We start from the raw sequence: 12,043 nt of genomic DNA, 5'->3' as shown, positions 1-12,043 counted from the left end.
TGAGCAACTCTCCTGGCCTGGATTCTGTGGAGTCCCTCTGGTGTGTGTCACTCCATCGCCATCTTCCCGGAAGTCGTGTAAATATTTTTATAGCAATAAAACTAGCATAAGAATATTGTAGCAATGAGTATATTGACTTGGCTTGAAAACAGATTCTTCCTGAAAATTCACCTATTTTGATAACAAATTAAAGTGTGAAGGGTTCCTCTTCGAAGTCAACCATTCAAAACCTAGGTCAACACTCAACTTAAGCATTGAACTCCCAAGGCTATACAGTAATCCAGGGTCATAATTGCCTTTCGGGAACACCTGGAATCCATTAATCCTCTGAGACTAGGAAATACCTGCTTCTATTACAGAAATGTCAATGAAGGGGACCTGATGAAGAGAAGAATGGACTTTATTAGCATAGCGTGGGCCCTGTCTTTACAACAAATACTTCTGTTTGGATCCTAATCTTCAGCTCAGTGGCTCAGGGTGGTCTCTCTTAGGGCAAGAAGTTCAGGCCAACACTGACATACCTAAGTGATCACTCCTCTTCAGTTTCAGGTTGCAGATTGGCCACACATAACAAAATACAGTCCAGTCTAGGGAGCCAGAAACGTGGGACTGCTGTCTTGCACACTTAAGCATCACAAGGATTTGAACTTCTGGATGGCTGTGAACCAAATCCATTCACCTGACTCCAAATTTCCTAGTGTCTCTGCTTGCTATTTAGAGAGTGCATTGATTTTTCTTCCAGGAGCTGTACTACAAAATGGTGAGTACTACAGAAACCTAGGTTATTTTCATTATACAGAGTAAGGTCAGATAAGAATCACTGAAACCCGAGGTTAGATTCAAAGGCAAAAGTGTGATGGGTGGGGGACAAGGGATGGAGCTGTATGATGCAGTCTATTGCTATCAAATGCATATGTGGTTCCAAACACTGGATAACAGTGATGATAAACTTCCTGAGTAAGTCTAGATATACAGGTCGACCAAAGGACATGCTTTCTTAGCACATTTAAAGTCACCATTGCTTCTTCACTATAGTTTTCTTTTCTCCATCAGTCAGTGAAATATTTTCTTTAGATTTTTTTAGAGATGGTAGATTTGGCTCTTACACTGTTGCACATATCTTCTCATGGCCTCATCAAAAGAATGAGTCTGAATGAAATGTGTCCATTTGGTCAATAAGCCAGAATTCCTATTCTTTATATTTATGTATGGTGATTGTAAGCCCTGTAAAAACATTCCTCACTGGTAATGCCCCTTTGTACAACAGAATGAAATCCTGCCTAGGCTTGCAGTGTCTTTACCTTGCCTTACATAATTAACACCATTATTGGGCTATTATTAAAAACACAGCCACTGAAGGTGATTTTATTTTTCTTGACTGTTTTCAAAAATTAAACAATTGTGTCTCTTTCTTCAGAGGATCCCATTCATAACATGTCCCATGTATTGAGGATGATACCTCATCATCTTTGATTTTTAATAGCATTTGTCCTGTACTTATTCCTAGAGACCAAAATAAAAAAATACAAACTCACTGCCAAAAAAGTGATTCCAAAACAGAGTAGCTTTAAAATTGTGGGCAGAACTGCCCTGGAGGTTTCTTGCACTGTAACTATGTATGGGCATAGAAACTTTGACTTCCTCCAGTGAAATGACTGATACTTTCAAAGGACTGACCCAGCAGTTAGCTCACTGTACTACCATTGCTCCATTGTCCATGATAGGTTTGTTTATTCTTCTTGCTGTCTGTGGTATACTCAACATTCTGCACCAATATCATAAAATTCACATGAATTAATTTACATTTTTTCTGATTGATTGCCCATTTGAAAATATGCATATGGGGTGATGAAAATATCATGGATTGAGCCAAGCTCACCTTAGTCCTAAAATGGCACCTTTGCTTTCTGCACTTTAAGTAGGCCCTTGGCAGAAGATTGCCCAATTTAATAGGTGCTTTGAGTTCTTGATAGCTGGTTCCAAGGATAATGATGATGGATTCAGTAATATATAAATCTTGATTTCAAATCATGCTCAAACTCTGCTGGGGTTGCTGATTAATTCAATTGTGTGTGTTGTTATAGTGATGCTCAATGTTATAATCTTTGATCTTCATTAGTTATTTCTTCAGATTCTCCTCACTTTCAACCAGAAAGATCAGTTTCTACTTCACAGCTTTTTAAAATGATTTTCTCCTATCCATATGTTTAATGTTTCAGATGATTTTTTTCCCAAAAATATATTAAATATATACTGTACATTTCATGATTTTAAAATTTGAAGCATCCCATTTTTCTGTTTGAATAGCTTCCTTTTTTCCCTACTGCAACAATTACCATAAAGACAAGAAGACAGGGGAATATTGTTATGGTACTCTCTTAATCCAATCTTTTACTGGAACCATTTGATATCACCCATAATATCAGAAGTTCTAATTCCAGAAGTTATTTTCCATTTACTTGAGTGCCAAGCAGTTCTGTTGATCGAGTATTGCAGCTCTATTTTGTATTAGTTTCAGCAGAATTTTGCATGTGTATCATAAAATATTGTTTGAAAAATTTCACGTCTATTTAAATATCTCCTTTTTTTGAATGCACAACAATATGGATAACCAGCAGTCTATGGACAAACACTTGTTTCCCAAATTTGAGAGCATAGACCATTTCAAGATTTGCATGTGTTTGATTAAACATATTCATTGGTATTCAGGCAATTACTCAAGACATGTTTATCTGGAATACTTCAGAGCACATTTGAATTATATATTGAAGTCTTTCAGTTGTTAATCATATGCTATTTCATGAAGTGGTTAATGGGAAGCAAAAAAAAAAAACCCAAAAAAACTGGCAAACCCATAAGATACCAGTCTTGAAGTATTTATTAATTGTTAATATTTCAACATTCACTTATTTTATATAAATATATGTATATAGATATATAAATAGAGAGAGATATCACTGTGGAAGGTGTTTCACCTCCTCTCCATAAATATACCCCCACCCATCTCTCATATACCCACATACCACAGAGAGAGATGGAGAGAAATAGAAAGAGAGAGATGTTATGGAATATGTTGTTTATAGTGGAGAATTGCTGAAATATTATAAACTCTTAAAGTTAGGTTGTAGCCTGGATTTGAGAAGTCCATGTGAGCAGTGATAAGCTTATTATTTTAAAAACTTGAGACTTTACACAGTGAGTATGAAAAAATGGAATTAAAGGTAATGTAAGGTTTTCATTAAAATATTGAAGGTTCTTCATATTGATAAGTCTATGGGATGAGATGAAACTTTTGGAGAAGTGAATATATATGGCTAGAATAATGGGTAAACCCTACGGTAGACATTATAGAACCCATAACCATGTGTCAAATCACAATATAAAGAAAATTTCTCAGGATTAGATGCCTCATTTTTCTGTTCACACATATTTGACTGCTTATTCCTCAAATGAAGGAGATCCTGTGGGTTACTTTAGGATTCAGTGACTGTTGAGAATGTGGCTGTGGATTTTACCCCAGAAGAATGAGCATTGCTGGATGATTCTCAGAAGCAACTCTACAGAGATGTGATGGTGGAGACCTTCACAAACTTAGCTATAGTTGCTAAGAAAAGCTTCATTATTCCAAATAAATTCCTTATTTACCAAATATACCCAGTTGTTGTCCAGTCAATAGGAAAAGGGATAGGAGGAATACCTCGTTAAATATGACAATTCAGTTAATTTTCTCTCTGGGACAATTATATTGTAGGTTTCCCATGATCACAAATTTTTACATATTACAGTCTACCCAACAAGTATTTCAATTACTACCAGTATTACCCCCTGGTGAACAGGTATCTGTGGAACTTTAAAACTCAGCAGATTAGCAGTAATGAAGATTTTTCCCACTTCCGGAATATAAACTGACAAATGTGAATCATAATGGAGTGTTATCTAATATAGTGCCAGGAGAAGAGTCTTGATGATTAAAAGATATTCAAAGCCTCTTCTTTCTCCCGCTAAGCTGGATTGATATCAAACTGCTGATGTTGCAGTCCGCGGCGCAATGTGTACCATCTATGTCACAGGGCCGTACTGTGTTAACTAAACATTTCAGGGAAATAGTTATTTTGAAAATAATTCATGCCTGCAAATAATTCAGAGATCTTGATAATCAAAGAATTTAATCAGTGTCAGGAAAATGTTCACTAGGCTTTCTTTTTGTCTGTTATGGGTGCAATGTTGGTAAGACCTATTTCGTTCTCTCAGAGTAGTAAGAGAAATGCCGCGGGAGAGTGCAGAACAGTCATCCAGGCCCACTGTGTCCAGAAAGCATTGCACACATTCCACTGTTATGGAAGAAACTGCATTTGATACATTTGTTAGAAAAAGTCTCATTTAACTAAGAAGACAATTCTGCATGCCTGCCCTTGATTATTTGTTACTTGTAGGCATAATAAACCTATGTTCATGAAGGATTAAAGAAAAAGAAAATCCATCAAATTATTAATGTTATATCGGTCTTGTGTCTACTTCCTTTTAAATTTGATTTTCGTATTACAAGTTATGGTACATGTGATACTGCTCCTTTTAATCTTAAGGTTGAATTTACTTGCCAATTGCTTTTGGAGCATTGCCAACACATTGAAAGAACCAACGTGACAAAGCATTTCTGGTTCCACAGTTACCTGTTGCCTTTGTTTAATGCTTTTCTTTGTTTTCATGCTATGAACGTCACCTCATTTCTGCTTCTCAAATGTACATGATTAGGAGAGGGATGATGGCGGACCAGGTGAGCCACACACTCTGAGGGCTCTTTTGAAAAAGGTGGGTTTGTTTTCCAGGTAGCCGAGTGGAAAGAGTAGGTGAGTGAAAGATCCCCCTGGTACAGAACTGTACCCCCAACCCATGCATTTGTTCTGAGCCAGGGCCTCGGTTAGTCAGCATTCCATTCTTGGGACATCTCAAGTCATCAGGGCTCCTCCACAGTGGCAGAGACCAGCTGTAGCCTCACTCCACCCCCAGAACTGGACTCCACACCTAGAATCGCTTGGCTGCTCTGCCAAGACACGCAGCTGTGGTGGGACCCCCTATAGCAGTTGCCTACTCATGGGACCCCACTAGGAGAGAAGTTTGCCTTTCCCACAGTTTCCCTCTCTCCATGTGGCAGTGATTTGCCCTTGAGCTGGGGTCCCTCCCTCCATTCACCCAAGGCCCTTAATTCACCTGCATTCTTCCAATGGCTGCCTGGACAACCTCCGCAGTGGATGATTCACCCCCATTGCTGCCTTAAACCTCTCCACCAGCACCCCATTTGCCCATCCATCAACTTAACTGTCTCTCCACTCCCTGCTTGGGAAGCACTTCCCGCAGGTATGAGCCCATGGCTGGAGGCAATCTCACTTCTGCTTACTGCATTGCCTTTCCAGGGGAGCTACTTCAGGCTGGCTCCCAGCACTGCAGAGCCTTGTGCCTCTGTCCTGGAGCGCTAAGCCTGCCTCACCTCAGTGCATTCCTCCCAGTACAGTGGGCTGCCACCATAGCCCGGACCCTGTGTCAGAGCCAGCCCTTTCTGCCATGGTGCACCATGGGGTATCCAGTACCAACCCCTGGGAGTGCTAAACCTGCCCACCAAGGCGTGTTCCTCTGAGCCCGGACCCTACACTGTTCATAGTGCTGGCCAAAGTTCCTGCCTATTAGGACGGGTAGCTACATGACTTTGTGTTCCCAGCAGAGCCGACTTTGTCCACCCCTGTGCACTGTGGGGTTTGCAGTGCCAGCAGCTGGGAACTCTGAGCCTGCCTGCTGCGGCGCTCTACTCCCAGTGTGGAAGGTGGGCACCATTGCCCTCTGTGTCCTGTTGGAGCCACTGCTGCCCTTTCAGGCTAGCCCCACATTGCTGTGGAGCCTGTGCTGTTCACAGTGCCTGCAGCTCAAAAGATCACTGTTCCCTCCTCCTAGGGAGACTAGGACACGGCTTTGGGATCCCCACAAGAGCCATCTCTCCAATCTCAGCATTGGGGTGCCCTGTGCGGTCGCCAGTGCCAGCTTTTAAGCCTGCCCCCCCCAGCCCTTGTAGCCAGCATAGGAGGCAGGTGTTCCAGCTGGAATCTCCGTCAGCACCCTGTGTGACCCCAGCCCTTTCATGCCTTCATAGGAGGAGGGTACTGCGGCCAGCATCTCTCTCAGAAGGGGCAGAGTAGGAATGAGGACCCAAAGCAGTAAGTCACATCTTCAATGGAAAGACACCTGCTAAAGACTGAATAGAGACTCTGGATTCTAATGTAGGCCTGCGCTTCCCACAGGCAACAGGGCCTCAGCATTTGGAGAATGACCGTGGAAACTGTTTTAAATGCCCTTTACCCAAGTGACGCTGGTACATCTGAAATGTCAGCATCCCCAAATTCAGTATCTCCATTTATGCTCTGGACACAGCACTCTAATTGCTGCTTACCCAAACTCACAGATTGAGCTTTATGGAAAATTGTTCATATTATTGACAATTAAGAAGTAGCAACTCAAAACAAGCGTTTTAAAGCTAATTTCCAACAGTGGTTCCCTTTTCATTTCTCTTTTTCATATCCTAGGTCTCAAAAATGGTCTAGAGTTAGAGTTGGTCTCCCTAACTCGTTTTCTGCTTGGTTATAACCACTGTATTATATCACAACTAACCAAATTTAAACCAAATTCACCTGGACTTCTCTGAGCCAGATGCTGTTGAGGGGAATAAGTAACTGCTTTGACAGAAAGAGCCATAGATTTTATCAATTTCCAGATACTTAAACACAGTCATATTTGTGTGTGTCATTTAGACATTGCAGGCTTGGTTCTTTTTTCACATATAGGCTGGAATGGCATCACTTGATACTGGTCTTTTCAACAAAGTGCCATCTTATGCCATCTGCTGCTGGGGGTTGTCTGACCACCTTAAATCCCAGACTATGTGTATCTGCCGACTAGTCCAGGTCACCTTCATCTCTAAATGTGATGATCATGATTGTCTCAGATAAGTTCATGACAGAGATCATGAAATCTGAAGTGTAAATCTAATGACAGTATCCCTCTGAACTGAATGTTTTTATTACGCATGCTAAAAATACTCTTTTTTTCCTAATTACATTTAATTTATTTATTTTAGTCATTTTATTGGGGGCTAATACAACTCTTATAGCAACCCATACATCTATCCATTGTTTCAATCACATTGTACATATGTTGCCATCATCATTCTCAAGACATTTGCTTTCTGCTTGAGCCCTTGGTATCAGCTCCTCATTTTGTTCCCCTCCCTCTCTGCTACCCCCTCCCTCATGAACCCTTAATAATTTGTAAATTATAATTATTTAGTCATATCTTACACTGTCTGATATCTCCCTATGTTAGGGTTGTTAGTCACCAGGGAGGAGGTTACATATAGATCCTTGTAATCCTTTCCATCCCACCTTCCCTCCACCCTCCCAGTATCACCTCTCAACACTGGTCCTGAAGGGATTAACTGTCCTGGATTCCCTGTGTTTGTAATTCCTATCTGTACCAGTGTATATCCTCTGGTCTAGCCAGATTTGTAAGGTAGAATTGGAATCATGATAGTGGGGGTAGGGGAGTAGGGGAAGGAAGCTTTTAGGAACTAGAGGAAAGTTGTATGTTTCATCGTTACTACACTGCACCCTGACTGGCTCATCTCCTCCCTGTGACCCTTCCATAAGGGGATGTTCAATTGCCTACAGATAGGTTTTGGGTTTCCACTCCGCTCTCCCCCTCATTCATAATGATATGATTTTTTTGTTCCGATGATGCCTGATAACTGATCCCTTCGACACCTAGTGATAACACAGGCTTGTGTGCTTCTTGTATGTGGGCTTTGTTGCTTTTGAGCTAGATGGCAGCTTGTTTACTTTCAAGCCTTTAAGAGCCTAGATTCTGTGTCTTGTGATAAATGGACACCATCATCTTTCTTCACCACTTTTGCTTATGCACCCATTTGTCTTCAGTGATCATACTGGGAAGGTAAGCACCCAGTGGTATGATTTTTTGTTCTTTGATATCTGATACCTGATCCCTTTGGCACTTCATGATCATACAGTCTGAGGTGCTTCTTACATGTGGGCTTTGTTGCTTCTGATCTTGATGGCTGATTGTTTACCTCCAAGTCTTTAAGACCCTGGATGCTATGTTTTTATAGCCGTGCTCCATCAGCTTTCTTCACCACATTTTTTTATTCACCTGCTTTGACTTCAGTGATCATATCAAGAAGGTGAGCATCACGGAATGCCAGTTTAACAGAACATAGTATTCTTGCAGTGAGGAAGTACTTGAGTGTAGGCCCCAATGTCCATCTGCTACCTTAATACTAAACCTATAAATATATGCACATAGATGTAATTTCCTATCCTCATATAAAAATATATTTACATATGCATGTGCCTTTATTTAGACCTCTAGAAGTGGCCTCCTAGCTCTTTCCTCTATTTTCTTTAACTTTCCTCCTGTCCCACTATCATGCTCAGCCTTCATTTGGGTTTCAGTAATTCCTCTCAGCCACATTACCCTTAATCATGCCTTACCAGGCTTCCGACACCCTCCTCACCACCAATTTGGATCACTTTGTTGTTCCCTTTGCCCTGGATTTGTTAACCCCAATACCTTTCCCCCCACCTCCACGTCTTCCATGTCCCCCCAGAACTGTCAGTCCCATTGTTTTCTCCACCAGATTGTTCATCCTGCCTATCTTATTTAGACACACATGTGCACAAAAACAAGACAAAGCAAAGCAAAACAAAGTAACAAAAAAACAAACAACAACAATAAAATATCCAATGACAAAACAACAACAAAGGAAAGCCTATGGTTAATTCAAGGACTGTTTGTTGGCCTTTAGGAGTATTTTCTGGTCAAGTCTGATGGGGTGCCAAGCCCTGACCCCAAAGTCTGTTTTTGGTATTCCCTGGGCACTTTGTTGCTCTGTTCCCCTTGCTGTTCTGTTGCACAACCTTCTTGTTTTTTGCCTCCGTTTGTTGGGGGACCAGATTGGGTGAAATTCCCACACTGTGTCTCCAGTGTTGTCCCCTGTAGGGCTATGAGTCTGTGCGGGATGTTGTGTCTCATAATGGGGCCAGACATATGGTCTTCTCTGTGGATTGGCTGCTCTGAACGGGAATATTGTCCTCCAGTCCTGGTGGGCCAGGATGTGTTCCACTATCTCTCTTCCTCCCCCTTAATTTGCTCCTATGTTCTCTACTCAGACATGTCCTTCTTGAGCTGCAGCTTCAGTGCTGTCCACTGAAATAAATTACTCTGGGGGCTACAAATATTTTTAATAAGCTGCAAAGTTCTCCCCGGACTATGGAAATCAACACCTTGAGCTTTACACTCAATGGCATGGATTTCTTTCCCATGTCCCAAGCCACAGGGTGATATTTGGTCAGTCATTTAATCCAGTTGCTCTCAGTACTTTCCAATTTGGAATTTGTAGAGTAATATGGGCCCAATGAAAGGGCAATCATATTTATTCCACTTTTCTACTATTGTAGAGAAATCATAAATAATTCTTTACAGCTTAAAATTATACCTGCTTAGTTATTTCATGACTGTGATTAAGACATTATGTGAAGAAGACAGTCTCATCCGTGTCCACATTCAATGTCTCCATGGGAATCTAATGGGTGAGTGAAGGTGGTACTCTCATACATTCACCTCTCTTGCTACTCGAGGCTGTAGCATGAGAGCTAAGTGATAACTAAAGCCAAAAATCTTGTTCCAGCACACCTGGACCACTGCTTTTTCTCCTGAGTGTCCTCCCAATGTAGCTTCTGTGCGCCTTGAGAAAGCCAAGGAACAAAATGAAAGTTAGTTTAAATTATATACATTGTTTAAATGATATATATTTCATTTAAACTATACTACACGCACGAATTTCAGTGTTTAAATAGTTTCTCAAACTGACCTTTGTGTTCTCTGAAGTGCCAACTTGCAATAGAAGCTGATGAACTATTAAGAAATGTCACATACCAGAAGATTTCCGAAGAATTAGACTAAGTGTGTGTGCCTGTGTATATATACTCTCTATACCTTTATAATCTACTTAAAATGATAGAACTATTGACATAAGGGAAACGATTAGTTGTTGAACTATGTGACCTAAATTCACCATCTTGAGCTGTGAACATGGGAGTCATAAAAGCAGATAGTTTTATCTCCACAGGTCTATAAATTATGTAAAAAAAATTGGGGACCCTATTCCTCTAAAACAAAAGTAAACCAAACAAATTATCTTCATCTTTACTTCTATGGAAATTCTCAGGAGTACAAAACAGATTTGTTAGTTCTTGAAACTTATGGTGTATTCAGTAATCTTTGCCTATACCATCATTCAAATATACGTTAAGTTTTCATTGGTCTTTTAAAATTCATTGTCAAGATTTCTTTTCCATATTAGGTGATAGAGAATGACATGGCTGGGGTAAGCCATACCGTAGTCCCAACAATGACATTAAAATATTTAATGATTTTTTAAAGAAATTTCTTTTACCTTGTATTTATTGCCTGCTTCTTATATTGATATTGATTGTGAATTTAGGTGAAATGAATTCTGTGACTGCAGTATTTTCTTGTTTTTTTCATGACATTTTTTGGAACCACTTGAGAGGACTAAATATTTCTATATAATGAAATATAAACCACATTGAAGGCTCTAATCATTTGTATCCATCAGTGAGTGCTCAATATCTCTACATATTGGTGTCATCTGTGTGTCATAGTCATTGGACTGCTAACTGAAAAACTGTCCGTGTGAATTAATCAAGTTTTTCTGTTCTCTTCCCATAAATATTTACAGTCAAAAAATTTGTAGAGCATGGCTATGAGTCAGGAGAGACTCAATGACATTTTGTTATGGGCTCTATGAAAGACACTTCTAAGAAATATAAAGCAAAAGTCATGGAAAGGGTATATTTGTAGAAACCAACTGAGATAATGGCCTTATATACAAAATATGAACCAAGTTCTTAAAACTCAATAAATAAAAGTGACAGGAGACTACTTGTTTTTAGGTACTATTTTTAATGTTGAAGCTATTTGGTTGCTGTGATGATTACCTATCATTTATAATCTTTGTAATGTTCTTGATTCCCGTAATCTCTAACAGTATGGTGCACACTTGTTTTTTCTGTTAAGGCATAAGTGCTAGGTAGATAGACGATAGATTGACAGATTGACAGAGAGATTGCTTGTGTTAGGCCTGGTTGTCTAGAGAATTCAAACCAGTCACTCAAATATGTGTAAGAAATAGCTTTATATGAAGAAGTAATTACATATTGACAGAAACATCCCAGCCCAGTCCAACTCAAGTCCATGAGTACGATACTATTCCATAGTTCTTCTTTGGACTCATGCAGCCACATGCAATGATGCCGAATGCAGGAATATCACATGATGGTAGGTACAAACTCTTGTGGATCCAATGTCTCTACAGCATAAAGATGAAGACACAGAGTTGGGGGTGGGAGTGGGTTCCAATGTTCCTCCTTATGAGAAAACCATGCCCACAAGGAGGTACCATCAATCTGTGACCTCAGTGACAGGCTAGATTTTACCACATTATATATTTTCAATTTGACCTGAAATTGTGTAACTACCATACTGATAGTGATAGATAAATGATAGATAGATAGATATGACAGATATTGATAGGGATAAATATTCTAACAGTTTTATTAGTATGTCATCCACATGTCATACAATTCAATAATTCAATCATGTCAAGAATAGTTGTGAAGTTATCACCGTTTTCAATTTTAGAACATTTTCTTCTTCCTTGTAGTCATTATTATTCATGAATTAAGTTTTGTAATTGTAGCAAAAATATACACAACAAAACATTCTCCAATTACACAACTTCTACATGTATAATTCAGTGCCATTAATTAAAATGTTTCATGTTGTACAATGATTATTCGTATCCTTTTCCAAATTCATCCACAACCATCAAACTCAATGATCCCTAAGCAACAGTGCTTTCTCCTTCAACCACGGTAATCATTGGTCAACTTTGGCTTCTATTTGT

This window comes from Tenrec ecaudatus, unplaced genomic scaffold, assembly GCF_050624435.1.
Source record: "Tenrec ecaudatus isolate mTenEca1 unplaced genomic scaffold, mTenEca1.hap1 Scaffold_269, whole genome shotgun sequence".
NCBI lineage: Eukaryota > Metazoa > Chordata > Mammalia > Afrosoricida > Tenrecidae > Tenrec > Tenrec ecaudatus.
The sequence above is the reverse complement of the archived record's forward strand: the minus strand, read 5'-3'. Positions refer to the sequence as shown.